Here is a 14028-nt window from a genome sequence, read left to right on the forward strand (position 1 = left end):
AACGGCTTTAAATTATTTACAAAACCCGCTACAAAATGTTCCCTTTGTTTGCTGTGCATACCCCCCCCCCCCGGCTCCCCGCCTTCCCTCTCTCTTTGGAAATAAATGCATCTTCCCGAATAAAAAAGGGCACCCCCATGTATCATTTCACTCTCAGCCATCACAGAGAAATATGCTCCCGCCGTCTCCCGCTGGTGCTTTTGCAGCTTGTCCAAGAAGAAATGTTGCTGCGCTCACAGGTAAATTGGCTGCGTACCCACTCCCACCTTCACATCCCCAAGCCCAATCTGCCTCCCCATCACTCCTTGCACTGACACATCAGAAATCGCCTGGCTCAGGGCAGGAAGGGAAGTGTAATCAAAACTAATGAGTGTGTCCTGGGGCTATTGACTCCATAATTTTTTTGGACAGACACAGAATCCATTCAGTCCACTGGGCTTTGTGCTTTTCTAGTATCAACAAAATTAACTAGCTCTGGCACCTGATAAATTTCCCTTGACAATTCAAAGCAAATAAATAAAGACAGACAGGTTGCAGCAATGTAGGGTTTGTGGTGCTTTGGGGGTTTATTCCACCTGTCTTTCTTCCAGTGGATTTTGACTCTGGGACACACTTTTGATTTAATATTCACCTGCTTGTGTTAGGAGGGAAAATCTACTGAGAGGGCTAGGAGCCAATCTGGGATGTTGATTCTGGACAACAAAGGAGGAAGATGGACAGAAATCCATTGGAGAGCGGTGGACACCAGAAAGCAGGTCGGTGAAACCAACCTTTAAAAGTATTTCTCAAAGCCTATTTGCTGCCACGGCTTATTAATGACAAGGGCTGAACCTACCGCAGAGTGCGCGTTTATTTCCCCAGTATCTCTGCCTCTAAGTCTTTTGCTTGGGTTAATTCAGATTCAGTACACTGTTTGTGTCGGGCACCCAGAGATCTTCAGCTATGAAGAAGTTCACAATTGAGCATCTTACTTAAACTTTTGGGGCACAGCCTGCATTTTTGTTGAGGCTTGGCACAGCGCCCTAGCACCATGACTGAGGCTCCAAGATGCCACCACAATATACATAATAAACAACAGAAATAATCGTTGGTGAGCTAGGCAAGATTTGTTTGATTTTTGCAGGGGCAGGGGGAAGTTGCTGTAGGCACAGGGGGGAACATGCTCAGTTTATATTATAAAACGGACTCAAAATCCTTAAAGCAAACTCAAATCCATCCCGAACCAGGTAGGAGTGCAGAAATCATGTGGCTAGTTTTCCTCCTTTCATTTTCATCTGTGTCGTACTTTCTGGTTTCACCTGGAGATGGAGAAGCTATGCTGAAAACAGAAGGTGTCTGCTTTTATGTCATTTTCAATCGGAAGAGAATCTCTGGCGAGTACTCAGTTTTGTGAGGTTTCAAGTCCGGTTTGCAGGGCAATTAAAAGCCAAGCCTTAGAATGGAGCCATTTGCCACAGGAGACTATGCCACCACGTGATTAAAACAGCTAATCATGGCTCGGGGGGGAGGGGGGGAATTCCACCCCACCTCTGCCACTGACTTGCAGCATGACCCTGGGTAACTCACTTCACCACTGTGCACCTCAATTTCCCCATTTATAAAATGGGGATAATATCAGCTGGTTTAAAAGCTTGCCCATCTTTCATAGGTTTAGGTGAAACATGCTGTAAGTGCCAAGGATATCAATTGTTGTGAACCCAAGAGATTTCTGTTGGAATGTTCTTTGTCACTATATTGCTATGTTGTCTCTGGATGCTCAAGCTGCTATCCTAATCCAGCCCCCACATAACACTGTCTGAGTCTGACCATGGACTCCAACTTTCCTTAGGAAATGATGGGACTCCTGCTCCTCCATGTGGTTTGTTTATAAATTGGGGGGAGATGATTACTAAGGATACTCAGGCTCATGCCTTTCAATCAAGCTAGGAAGTGCCGCTCTTCCAAAATGCCATTAGAAATCACAGGTGTTTGAAGTGGTTAAGGGCCAGTCTCTTTCCTTTCCACCCAACTGATTTTCTTTAAACATCTCTCAGAGCATCCTGGGGACACATAAGTAAAGAGGGCTCTCTCAGAAAGCTCATTTTGGTATCCGGAGCCCATGCGTTCCAGCAAGACTAGCACGATCTCTATTCCTCGTGAGCAGCATATCAGGTCAGCAGACTCTTAGGAACTGAGATAAGGGGCGTGATTCTCTACTGCGTGGTACCTGGCACCATCATCTGCACTATCATGCTGGTCTGCTCTGCTAGCATCTTATTCACAGTGCCAGACAAATCGGCACAACCCAAGCTTTGAGCAATTGTACTCCTGTAGGTTAGGTTATTGCAACGGGAATCAGGTCTACACTGGCAGAGAAAAATCGATGCAAGATACAGCAACTCCAATTACAGGAATTGTGTAGCTGGAGTCAATGTACATTGCATTGATTTTCTGAGGAGGCCCCACAGCAGGAAATCTACAAGAGAAGTACTCCCATCAACTTCCCTTACTCCTTATGACAGTGGGGTTGTACTGGCGCCAATGGAGGCACCCTCAGCATTTCGTTTAGCAGGTCTTTACTAGACCTGCTAACTAGAACTCCGGAGGATTGCTCGCTAGAGTGTTGATCCTCCAGTAAGCGGAGACATGGTCTCCATGTTTCCTCTAGGTAGTAAAGGGAAACAGAACTCATGGCTCCTTGGTTCTAGTCATACATCTATCACTGACCTGCTGCGCAAGACACTTGACCTCTCTGTGCCTCAGTTTCTCTATACATGGCATGAGTAACTAATACTTTCCTACCTCTTTAATGTTGACCGCTCTATGTTCTTTTTGGGAGCAGCAAAATAGTTTTCAATATTAACAACAATACTTAGCACTTACTTACAGAGCATGACACCTTTGATCTCAGAATCTTAGTGAAATTTACAGACATTAATTCCTCTAAGACTTCAGACAATTACACTCCTGTTGATTTGTATCAACGCTGTGTCTCCCACCCTAACCTACCTGCTTGTCTCAGCCACACGTGAGGTCTTTTCTGCAGCTAGCCAGAAAACACTCCCCAACATTTTATTTGTCCTGAGTTTTGTAAATGAAATGCAAAGCTGGAAACATTTTGACCAGCTTTAGTCTTTTATTTCGAATTTGAAGCTTTCTTGTGTGATTGCACTGGTAAATGTTTAATTAGAATTATCCCCATTTTACTGATGGAAACAGAGGTACACAGAAATGAACTGACTTGCCCAAGATTTCTCTGTCACACACACACACACACACACACACACACACACACACACACACACACACACACACACACACACACACACACACACACACACACAGTTGGAAATATCTCTCAGAAGTCCTGATTCAAAGTTCACTGCTTTAAACGCAAGCTGGCATATTTTCCTTATACAGCCTGTTCTCATTTGAAGTGCACAAGCTCTTGGCAGTAATTTTATATTAGAGTGGTATCATAAATATTGGGAGTTACGGTACATTGCAGCAGACCTATTATACATGCCTGAGCAGGTTTGAATTTAATAGGGAGCCAGGTTAATATCAGGTAAGGCAAAGACAACTGTCAAGAGGCAACCCTGTGTTTATCCTGTTTTGCTTCCTGCAGATTCATGTTGTTTGACCTCTGTACATGGAGTCACCTCGCAATTAGCAAATTGTGTCAGGGCATAACTCACCCCAAAGGCCACTCTTGCCTTTCAGTTGATGTGGCTGTAACAACAAACCATTTGCCACTTCCTGTAAAGTGGTCACAACACAACTTTGTCTTGAGGTTTCCGAGGCAGGCTGCGGTGAATTCTCCTCCTCGCTGTCATCTCGCCCAGTTGCTGATGTACCCAGAGGAGCCCCTGTTTGCCTAGACATAGCCAGCTCTGCTCAGTGCCACTCAGAGAGGAAAGGAACAGTGGGGACAAGACTGTACATTCCTGCCGAGTGATGCTCCGTTAGCTGGGAATGCTTGCGCACTTCCAAACAGCGGAACAACAGAGGGGTTGTGACAAGGACTCCCGGTGATGGAACGTGCAGCCTGTCCCCTTCAAAGAACCTTCTTGAGGTGTCCAATGCCGTGGTGTCCAGCCAGTTCTGAAACGTTAGCCGCTAGAGTGGCTACTGCTCTAACGAACTAACCATGCTCAACCGGCCAAATAGACACATTGTTCAAGCCAACTAGCCCTACTCAACCGACCAAATAGACACATTGTTCAAGCCAACTAGCCCTACTCAAGCGGACAAATAGCCACATGTGGCTCGTGACTAGCGCATTGGACACCTCAGGTCTAATGGTTCCAGAAGTGACCTCCCCACTTTCTTCCTATTCCTTGAGTGAATTTAGTGCTATCAACAAGGCTGTCAAGCAGTGGTTCTTAAACTTTTTAGCCTGCGGCACACCCCACTCAATGCAAACTTTTCCATGGGCCACCAGCCAACCACTCATGATGACAAAAAGGATATTGCAATTAGAGAAAGTCATTTCCAAGGTGAGAGTGAGGCCCCAGGATGTCAATGACTTACGAAAACTAGCACAAGATTGTGAATTTTTGCTTTACATAGGGACTGAAGGAAGCCATCTTCAATACAGCAGCTTTCCTCCCAGGTCCTCCCTGCAGCAAAATGTGCTGCTGAAGTCACCTGGCACTATAAGCATGGTCCTGTCTGGCTTAGGAGAGCTAGCAGGATTACAGTGGAAGGCAACACATCGATGACCACAGACACAGAGTATGGGCATACAGCTGTTGTGCCACTGCTAATAACCTGGCTCTTTACTTTATTCATCCACAAGAGTGCTGTGCAGGGAGAAAAATTGTTCTCCTTTACATCTGAGGATAAGACAAGAAGCAATGGGCTTAACTTGCAGCAAGGGAGGTTTATGTTGGACATCAGGAAACATTTTCTAACTGTCAGGATGGTTAACCACTAGAATAAATTGCCCAGGGGGATTGTGGAATCTCCGTCACTGGAGATATTTAAGAACAGATTAGATAAACATCTATCAGGGATGATCTAGACAATGCTTGGCTCTGCCATGAGGGCAGGGGACTGGACTTGATGATCTCTCAATGTCCCTTCCAGTTCTAGTGTTCTTGATAGTACTACAAATGAAGGACTATAAATATGTACTGCATCAGCTGTCATCATCTATCACATTTATAGAATACCAGCGGGGGTCTGCAGAGCTAGGGCAGGTATAAACTGTTACCAACATTGTTACTCCTGGTGTTAATGCATTTATAGAAGCAATAGGATTTATGGTGAAAGCTTTATTTCCCACTGGTAGAGTGTAAATATGCTTCACACACACAGCCCTTTTTTAAAAGATTTTTTTCTCTGTTAACAAAGAAAGGAAAACATACATACAGGTTGGAGAGTCACCTGCATGAACACCAGAGATGAGGCCAGCAGACAATTTACTGATTAGCTGACTCTCTGGGCATCTCCACTTGGACTTGTCCTGCATGTTTATGAACGTAGTAAAGAAAATGCTGCATGCTGTACGCAGGAATCTTCAGGCTTGGGACCAAGTGGACATCACTGCCAGTGACACAGACACTCAGAAACAGCACTTGTGATGAAAAGGGGCTTATACCCCTCCCACACGTACACTGAGAACCCGAGAGAGCAGTTGAAATCCAGATACTCTGACAGGGCAGGCACTTTGGAATACTGGCAGAAACCAGTTCTCTGGAAAAAACAAACAGCAGAGTCCACACTGGCTATTTGTTGATAATAAAGGGACAAGAAAAGACAAAAGTCTCTTGCAGGGCTGGAAGATTTTTGTCTTCAAAACTGGGTGTTTTTCCTGACAAAATTTGCATTGCAGTTTAAATGCTCTGTTTTGTCGCCAAAAGGCAGGCTTTGGTGACAAAACATGCCAGTGTGGACAAAGACCATCTCCTCTGAAGTGAAGTGAGATCAGATTCAGGCAAGCTGTTTCTCCTATTAATGCAAACTTTTTAGAATGATCAGGGCAAAGGCGAATGAACCAAAGGTGTTGAACCAATAATAAAATTGGTTCCCTGTCATGTTCGTTGGCAGCTTGGCCAGCCTGCACCACTGCCTCCTCCACTCACCCTTCAAACAGAAGCAGGCCTGGATTGCTTTTCCTGTATAGAGAACCACCCTAATGGGAGGTGGAGGGGAGATTTTTGGCTACCATCTTTCTGGTTACAGCTCCTATCAGCCGTTGCAGCTTTCTATGAAGAATAGAACTACAAGAAGGCATCTGACTGGAAGCATCCAGTATCTGTAAAGTGTCCGGTAAGTTATGTCTTAGCTTCAAGGGCTATGCAGCCCCTCCCCCTTGGGAATTAATGTCTGAGTGGCTCGCAGGGCTGCAGCAGCGTGGTTACATATAGAACGAAGCATGTTCCTGTCTGGCAATGAAGAGGTATGAGAGTTCCAGAAAGATATTCAATACTTGCTCCCAGAGCCTTCCAGATAGGGCCAGCGTTTGACGCACACAGCACTGTTGGGAACTACACGGGAAGGCCGTATATAGCTGCTGCCTACTGAGCGTTTCTAAAATGAACCTTGGGAGCCCCTGGTAAAGAGCTTAAAGTAAGAGATGATCAAGTCCTCAGGACAGATGGTAACAGGAAAAGGCAGGATAAAGAGAGCAGGAGCTACTCCAGCAAGCAAGGGCGTGACATTCAATTCTAAATATCTGGCCAAAATCTGCATCTGCCTCTTTGCTGCAAAACACAACAGAAAGTCGAGCCCAAGTTTCAGAGAAGTCTCCATGGTCTCCCAAAGGTCTGGACAAAGCAGAAGAGGAGACTGTCTCTCAATGAAAGATATGGTTGCTTCCTCCTTTTTAAAAATGTACCAACTTTTTCCCCAAATCACTGGAAAGATCAAAGCTATGAAAATAGAAGTCCCAGGTCTCCTTTCAGATTCAGATTGCTGATGCGGCATTTCATGGCTGATTGTGCCCTTTCCATACGTAACATACCCTGCATTTTGTAGAACCAGAGATAGCAAGACAGAAACAAATGTCTGCTAACTCAGTGCAGGGTTGCCCTTTGGAGTATGCTGGACCCATTTTGACTTAAAGATGGGGCTTCTAGCTCTCCTCATGGGGAAACTGTTCCATAGCCCAAGAGGCATTACTGTAATGGACCAGATTCACCTATATTATATATATATATAATATACAGTCCACCCCAAGTCAATGGCATTTCAGCAGAGGTAAAGCTTGGCCCATTCATCCTATATGTTCCTTTGTTCAGTTGGAAGGGACTGCATAATTCCAGGTTATACTTTCCTGGGCTGCTCTGTTGTACTCTTTTCACCTTCCAGATAACTGTGGGTATTCATGTCTCTGTTAGCTGTGCTTTTGGCTAGCTTGCGCATTTTTAGCCTCTTTTACTTTCTTCTTAAGCCTGCATGTTTCTTTCCCATTCAGGAATCTGCGCGGCTACTTTGGCTGCTAGATACGAAATGTCAAATGCAAAGTCAAGCTCTGAGAGATGCAAAACTTTTGAGAAAGAAATGAGAAAGGGCAGACCAGAATAATTCCTGCAGCCACTTTTCACACCAAAGAGATAATTGAGCAGAGCGGGCAATTATTCCTTTATTTTCTTCTTCTCTAAGCAGCAGCAGGAGAGATTAACCTCCCTCCCCACCGCAACAAAACAGGCTAATACAGAGGGAAAGGAATGGAGAGGGATTTTGTTCCCCTTTTTGAAATCCCAGAAATACTGTGTCTGGTTTTACCAAGGGAGGATAAATGAAAATGGCCACAAAGGAGTTGAGAGGGAGCAGTGTCTGAGGCACGCCAATATTATTAAGCTGATCTACAGAACAAAGAGAACACAAGGGGGCGGGATGTGAGTTAATTTGTGTGCATGAATCCATCGACATAGCCCCAGTGAGAGGAAGAGACGGAGAACGAGGCAGATGGCTTCCTGTCAAAGGGAAATAGATTTTCTGTGCAGTTTTAGGAACAAAAGGGCCTTTTCATTCCTATTTGCTTAAGGATTCTGTTGAGTGTCTAGCAATTGAAGGTGGATGGATACAGGTGCACATCAGAGAGAGAGAGAGAGAGAGAGAGAGGAAACGTTGACCGGAGAGTCATTAATAGATGGGGTTTCTAGGGCTGGCTGCAGCTCCAAATAATCTAGTGGCAAGACAGTGAGGCTGTATGTGCGTGGCAAGGTCAGATTTGGTCTTCTTCCTCACTGCCTTATTCTTACTCTTTAGAGATTCAGCTTGCAGCTGTCAAATCTTTTAACAAGGACTCCAGGTTTGGGCCCCTCGTTTGATGCAGTCTCACGAGAATGGAGCCCAGCCCTCTGCAAAATTTCAGTTTGCTTTGAGTAGAGATGTGCAAAATGTTGCTGGGTGGTGGTGGTGCTGGCAGTGCATGCGTTGTGTCTGTAGAGTGAAACTGCAGAGGGAAACTGAGGTACGGAAAGGCTAAGTGACTTGACCAAAGTCATAGGGTGAGCCTGTGAGAAGAAACCAGGTCTCCTAGCCAGAATCCTAACCATTGGCCCAAGCATTCCTCTCCTAGCCCGTTATCCCTAGAGCAGGTACCTCCTGGGCAAAATCAGGGATAGCTTCCCCCACATACAGCCCTTCCCGCCAGCATTCCTGCAGGATGCAACTTAATTATTAGGCCCGCAGAGCAGGGGAGCATAAGACCCACTCCCAGCTCGCGGTAGGGAAACTTCTTGTTTTGGCTTTGAACTCTCTCTAGAAGGAGCTTGATTCCAGGCTACCATAGGAACTCACGAATAATGTATGTTGTTGAGTGCCTAGCACTGCAGGTAACCGATCAGCTGGGAATCATGTACTTACATCTAAAATGAACTCATTTTAATGTACTTCTAACTCATCCTCTAAGTGTTACCAGTGTCGCTTCAGAAAAGCTGTTTGCATCCTAAAAATATATTTCAGCAATGATAAAAAGCTTATTTCTTTCACTGCCATTAATTCCAGGAAGGCTCAGCTATGCACTTCTATTTTGCCTTGATTTTTTTCTCCCGTCAGTGAAATTTTTGCTCATGTAAGTTTCTAGGCAGAGAACGGTGTCCTTTGTTTACCTGCTTTCCAGCTACAGCCAATGGGCAACAGCAGCGTAAGGCTGTATCACCCTACCCCAGCAACGTAAGGTACCCCTGTCCTGACCCAAAAGTCTCAGAGGGGCAGCCATGTTAGTTTTTTTAAAACAAGGTGTAGTCCTTTTGCACCTAAGAGACTAACAAACACATACAGGGATCATGAGTTTTCGTGGGTAAAATACACTTTTTCAGATGATGAGCTGCAGTGGAAAGTCTCCTCTTTCCACACGCAGGCCCATCACTGTTCTTGATCATGGTACTAATGGAACTTGCATAGTGTTGATATGAAATCTAGAACATGGCGCCCCATAGTACTGTACATTTCCGTGACTTCCCACGGAGGATCTTAAAGCACATTGCAAGAGAGCGCATAGACTGACTCTGGATTTAACCTGCTCTATTTGAGGTCAGACCTGGAGAGCACAGCTTCCTCGTTTTTTAGGTAGTGTTAGCACGTTGGGTATTAAAGGCAACCACAGAACTCTGGCTTTGGCAAGTAAAACCTAAACCTTTTCAATTCCCTTTAAATTATGAGAGTTTTAGGAATCCTTGAATTCTACAGCCAAGTCCTGGTTCTGAAAAGGTGGATCCCCCTGTGGTTAGGGTACTAGAATGGGATGTAGGAGACCAGTGTTCAAATTCTGACCCTTCTGGGATCATAATGGACCTGCATGGGATCTCAGAGCCCAGCTGAGTCTGAAAGTTTACACTGCCATTGTACAGCCCTGCGGCCCGAACCCGCATGCCCAACTCAGCTGAAGTGGGCCAACTGCCCGTGTTTTACTTCAGCGTGACTCACCGGACAGCCCATATACCTCAGTGTGGCTGGAGAGGTCACGAGCTAGATGCAGGGGTAATACTCTGCCTGGATATTTCCAGGACATTGTGTAGGGCACGAGGAACTAGAATTTGCAGAAGAGTTCTGGGCTAAGGTCCCTTTCAGCCTTGGGAATGAGCCATCAGACTTTCCACAAGTGCTCAGCATCCTACTACTCCCTAAACACCTGGCTCCGGTTGTGGAGGTACTGAGCACTAGAGCAGGTGCATGCCATCTGAGCAAAGACCACGCAGCAGCCTGGCACACCTCCATGTGTCACAGGCTGCAGCTTAAACTTTTGACTGACCTAGCTATTCCTGTAACACACAGCAACCAGTGTCTTCTGCCTTGGCGTCACTGGAACGTGAAGCAGCCATCTGGTGGCTAACTGCAACGTCAGGTCAACTTGATTCTTCAAAACCAAAAGGGGAGATTAATTACACATAGAAGGGGTTTTTATTCCTCTTAAAGTCAAACCTTCTGCTTTGGGATTTACAGAATTAGTTCCACTTCTTGGCATGCTGACCCTTTCCAAGTATAGCTCCGTCGCCAACCTCCAAAGTCAGTCTCACCAACGTGAGTCGTCAGGAATGACACCGGAGACTGGAAAAAACCAATGTCTGTCAGAATGTGTCCTTTCAGAATTATATCTACTGTACTGGGGAATTTTCTTTCACTTCCCATTCCTCAAGCTTAGCCAATCTGTTTACTGTCTCCCCACTTTTTTTAAACCTACAACTACTGATGTTAATAGTCAGGGCACTTCCAGAAACTGTGTGTGGGTGTCTGTTTGATGGGGTAGACAAAGCTCAAAGCCCTCTGCTGGAGGCTTGTGGCCTTGCTGCACCCTTCCTCCTAGAAAAGAGCAGAGGAGAGGTCCTCCAAGCAAGCTAGAGTGGCTGCTTCCGCTGCAGCCAATCAGGGCCCAGAAAGCCAGTATAAAGAAGCTGCTGGGCCAGGGCCTGTCAGTTTCTCTTTGGGGCTCAAGCCAGGCAGACCCAGGGACTGACTGAATGGGAAGGCAGCAGTACCTTGGACTGCCCAATGGATTGCAGGCCTGGCTGAAGCCCAGGTCGGGTAGGGAGGCTATGGTGAATTGCAAAACCCTGGACAGGGCATCATGAGGACTTTGAGATAAAGCCCTGAGTGAGAGCAAGGATGGAACAAATTCTTGGATAAGTGGCCCAGGGAGCGAGTAGCAGTGGACAGTAAGGACTGACACTCAGCAGACAACTACTATTTACAGGGTCCTTGGGCTGGGATCCAGAGGAGTGGATGGACCTGTAGCTACTCAAGGGGGGAGGAAAGAAGCCTGGTCCTAGGTGACCCAGAAGAGAGGGCATCTGGGATATCCTCCACTCCCAGAGCTGGTCACCAGAACAGGAGCTTGTGGACACACACCCTTGTCCAAAAGGAGACACTCAGGAGAGGAATAGCACCGCTGTGAAACAGCAGCCGGAAGGACAAAACAGCAGCTGTCTCATTTGCTGCTGTTTTATAACACAGCCTGACAAGCAAAGGTGTGCAGAAGTTGAGAAAGGAGCAGCCCTTTACTTTCTCTGTCTATATCTGCTTCTGTCTCTTCTCATTCCTCACTCACAGGCACACCAAACAAAAGCTACAGCCAATGTTGTGGGAAATGTCTGGGTGACTAATGAAGCCTCAGTTGACACCAGTGTAAAGCCGGAAAGATGTCATAGCCTCAGGTGGAGTTTGATGGCTGAGATCTCCTTTCTAGCTTCATCTAGTTTCAAGTTGCAGCCAAGAAACTGTCACAGCACAAACATGTTAAACAATCACTCGAGAGGCGAGCTATCTATTTTGGTACCTGTGCCGATTTACAGTGGGAAAAGATTAAATGAGCACAAAGATCTATTATTGACTTATTTCCTTCCTTTTCTTCTCTGCAAGACTCTTCACCAGGTAGCAGCTGTGCAATCTGATGGGAACTTTTAATAGTTTGACCATCAGGCTCAGGAAAACTTTGCAGACTACTTTTCCAGACCTGGTTCAATTTGTCGCATCTGTGCTGTACTGTTTCCCAGAGTTGTTGATGGCCTTCTGTTGCTATTTGTGCATAAATAAGAAGAACTTGCTAGCAGAATGTGAGCGTTGAGACAAGGCAAATGCCCTTGCTCCCTGCCCCGTGGGATGCTCACTGTGATCAGCAAAGTTGTCTCTCAGGCATTTGGGGTGAGCATTCCGCAGATGAAGACAGATTTATCCAAATGACCTGCACCTCTTGCATGTGAATGTTGCAAGAATAATCTCCTGATATATCTGCTGCTTTCTGTTTTGTCTCAGCATTGCTATGGGAACCCATTTCCTCATAACACACCAACATAGTACCCAGCAGCAGAAAGAAGTAAAAGTAATGGGGAGTAAATAATAAGGTACCCCTGAACTTTGAAACATCAGTTTGGCCAAGTCCCTTAGTTTTTTTATGCCTTAGTTCCTCATCTTTAAAATTAGAGTAACACGTCTCTACCTCGCAGGTATGATAGAATATTAGAACTAGAAGGACCTTGAGGGATCATCAAGTCCAGTCCCCTGCCCTCATGGCAGGACCAAGCACCATCTAGATCATCCCAGATAAATGTCTGTTTAACCTGCTCTTAAATATCTCCAGAGATGGGGATTCCACAACCTCCCTGGGCAATTTATCCCAGTGTTTAACCACCCTGACAGGTAGGAAGTTTCCCCTAATGTCCAACCTAAACCTCCCTTGCTGCAGTTTCATAGAATCATAGAATACTGGGACTGGAAGGGACTTCGAGAGGTCATCGAGTCCAGTTCCCTGCCCCCATGGCAGGACCAAATACTGTTAGACCATCCCTCATAGACATTTATCTAACCTACTCTCAAATATCACCAGAGATGGGGATTCCACAACCCCCTGGGCAATTTATTCCAGAGAACATGACCTATGAAGGAAGACTGAAAGAATTGGGCTTGTTTAGTTTGGAAAAGAGAAGATTGAGGGGGGACATGATAGCAGTTTTCAGGTATCTAAAAAGGTGTCATAAGGATGAGGGAGAAAACTTTTTCATCTTGGCCTCTGGGGATAGAACACGAAGCAATGGGCTTAAACTGCAGCAAGGCAGGTTTAGGTTGGACATTAGGAAAAAGTTCCTAACTGTCAGGGTGGTTAAACACTGGAATAAATTGCCGAGGGAGGTTGTGGAATCTCCATCTGTGGAGATATTTAAGAGTAGGTTAGATAAATGTCTATCAGGGATGGCCTAGACAGTATTTGGTCCTGCCATGAGGGCAGGGGACCGGACTCAATGACCTCTCGAGGTCCCTTCCAGTCCTAGTTTTCTATGATTCTATGAAATGAACATGGCACACCCAGTCAGAGATACCTGGCATATGCTTGGATATGACAACAATGGGGATATTTAAGTTCCTGGGTACACAGACACATAGGGCTAAGTGCTCTCTTTAGAGCCTGGTTAAAGTTTCAGCACCAGGCAGGCAAAGCCCCGTGAACCCTGCCCCAACCGTGGTAAAGACTGTGTTTTCTCCTCTCTCTGGCCATATGGAAGTGCCTCTGGAATAAGCAGCAAAATGGAGGCTTTTTAGTCTGTTTAGAAAACCAGTCTGAGAGACCACAGCAATCCTTTTCTTGTGTTGATTTTCAAAACTTTACATGAGGCTTTAGGGATCCGTGCTCTGAGTATGAAGTATGTCTGGTGATCAAGAGTGGATAAAATTCCATTAGAGGTAAAAATGTTGTCAAACTCTGTCCTGGAAAAAATATATCGAAAGCTGAGAAACTCCTTAATCAATTCAGACCAATGCTCTGTGACATTTCCCCCCAGACTCTTGTGCTGCTTACAAATTCTGAAGAACACCTCCAGTCATTTCTGGCATGGACTTATGATTGATTTCAAAGAAAAATGGGCCTGAGAATGTGGGTCTGTGTTTAAGGTGAAAAGGGAGTTGAAGATGAAAAGTCAACTGGCATGAAAGATTGCAGGGCAAATGTGAAGGCAGCAAAGCATGTGGGTGGTCTCGGAGCATGTAATAGGATATTGGGGAGGAAGAGGAATGCATTCAGGATGCTGGAGTTTAATAAAATCATTCCTTTAACTCAATCAATAACGTATAGGAAGAGCATACAATTAATCCCTGAGGAAGAGAATG

The 14028-nt window shown here is 45.5% G+C and overlaps 1 long non-coding RNA gene across 1 annotated transcript in view; it reads right to left on the bottom strand.

The window, feature by feature from the left end:
• Positions 1-10055: 10055 nt before the first annotated feature.
• LOC142820883 (uncharacterized) overlaps positions 10056-14028 on the bottom strand; it is a 292695-nt gene continuing 288722 nt past the window's right edge. The window contains exon 4 of the long non-coding RNA XR_012897839.2: positions 10056-10482. This is a non-coding gene — a long non-coding RNA (uncharacterized LOC142820883). The remainder of the gene's footprint in view (positions 10483-14028) is intronic.

The sequence above is a fragment of the Pelodiscus sinensis genome, chromosome 27, assembly GCF_052426305.1.
Source record: "Pelodiscus sinensis isolate ZL-2025 chromosome 27, ASM5242630v1, whole genome shotgun sequence".
Classification (NCBI taxonomy): domain Eukaryota; kingdom Metazoa; phylum Chordata; order Testudines; family Trionychidae; genus Pelodiscus; species Pelodiscus sinensis.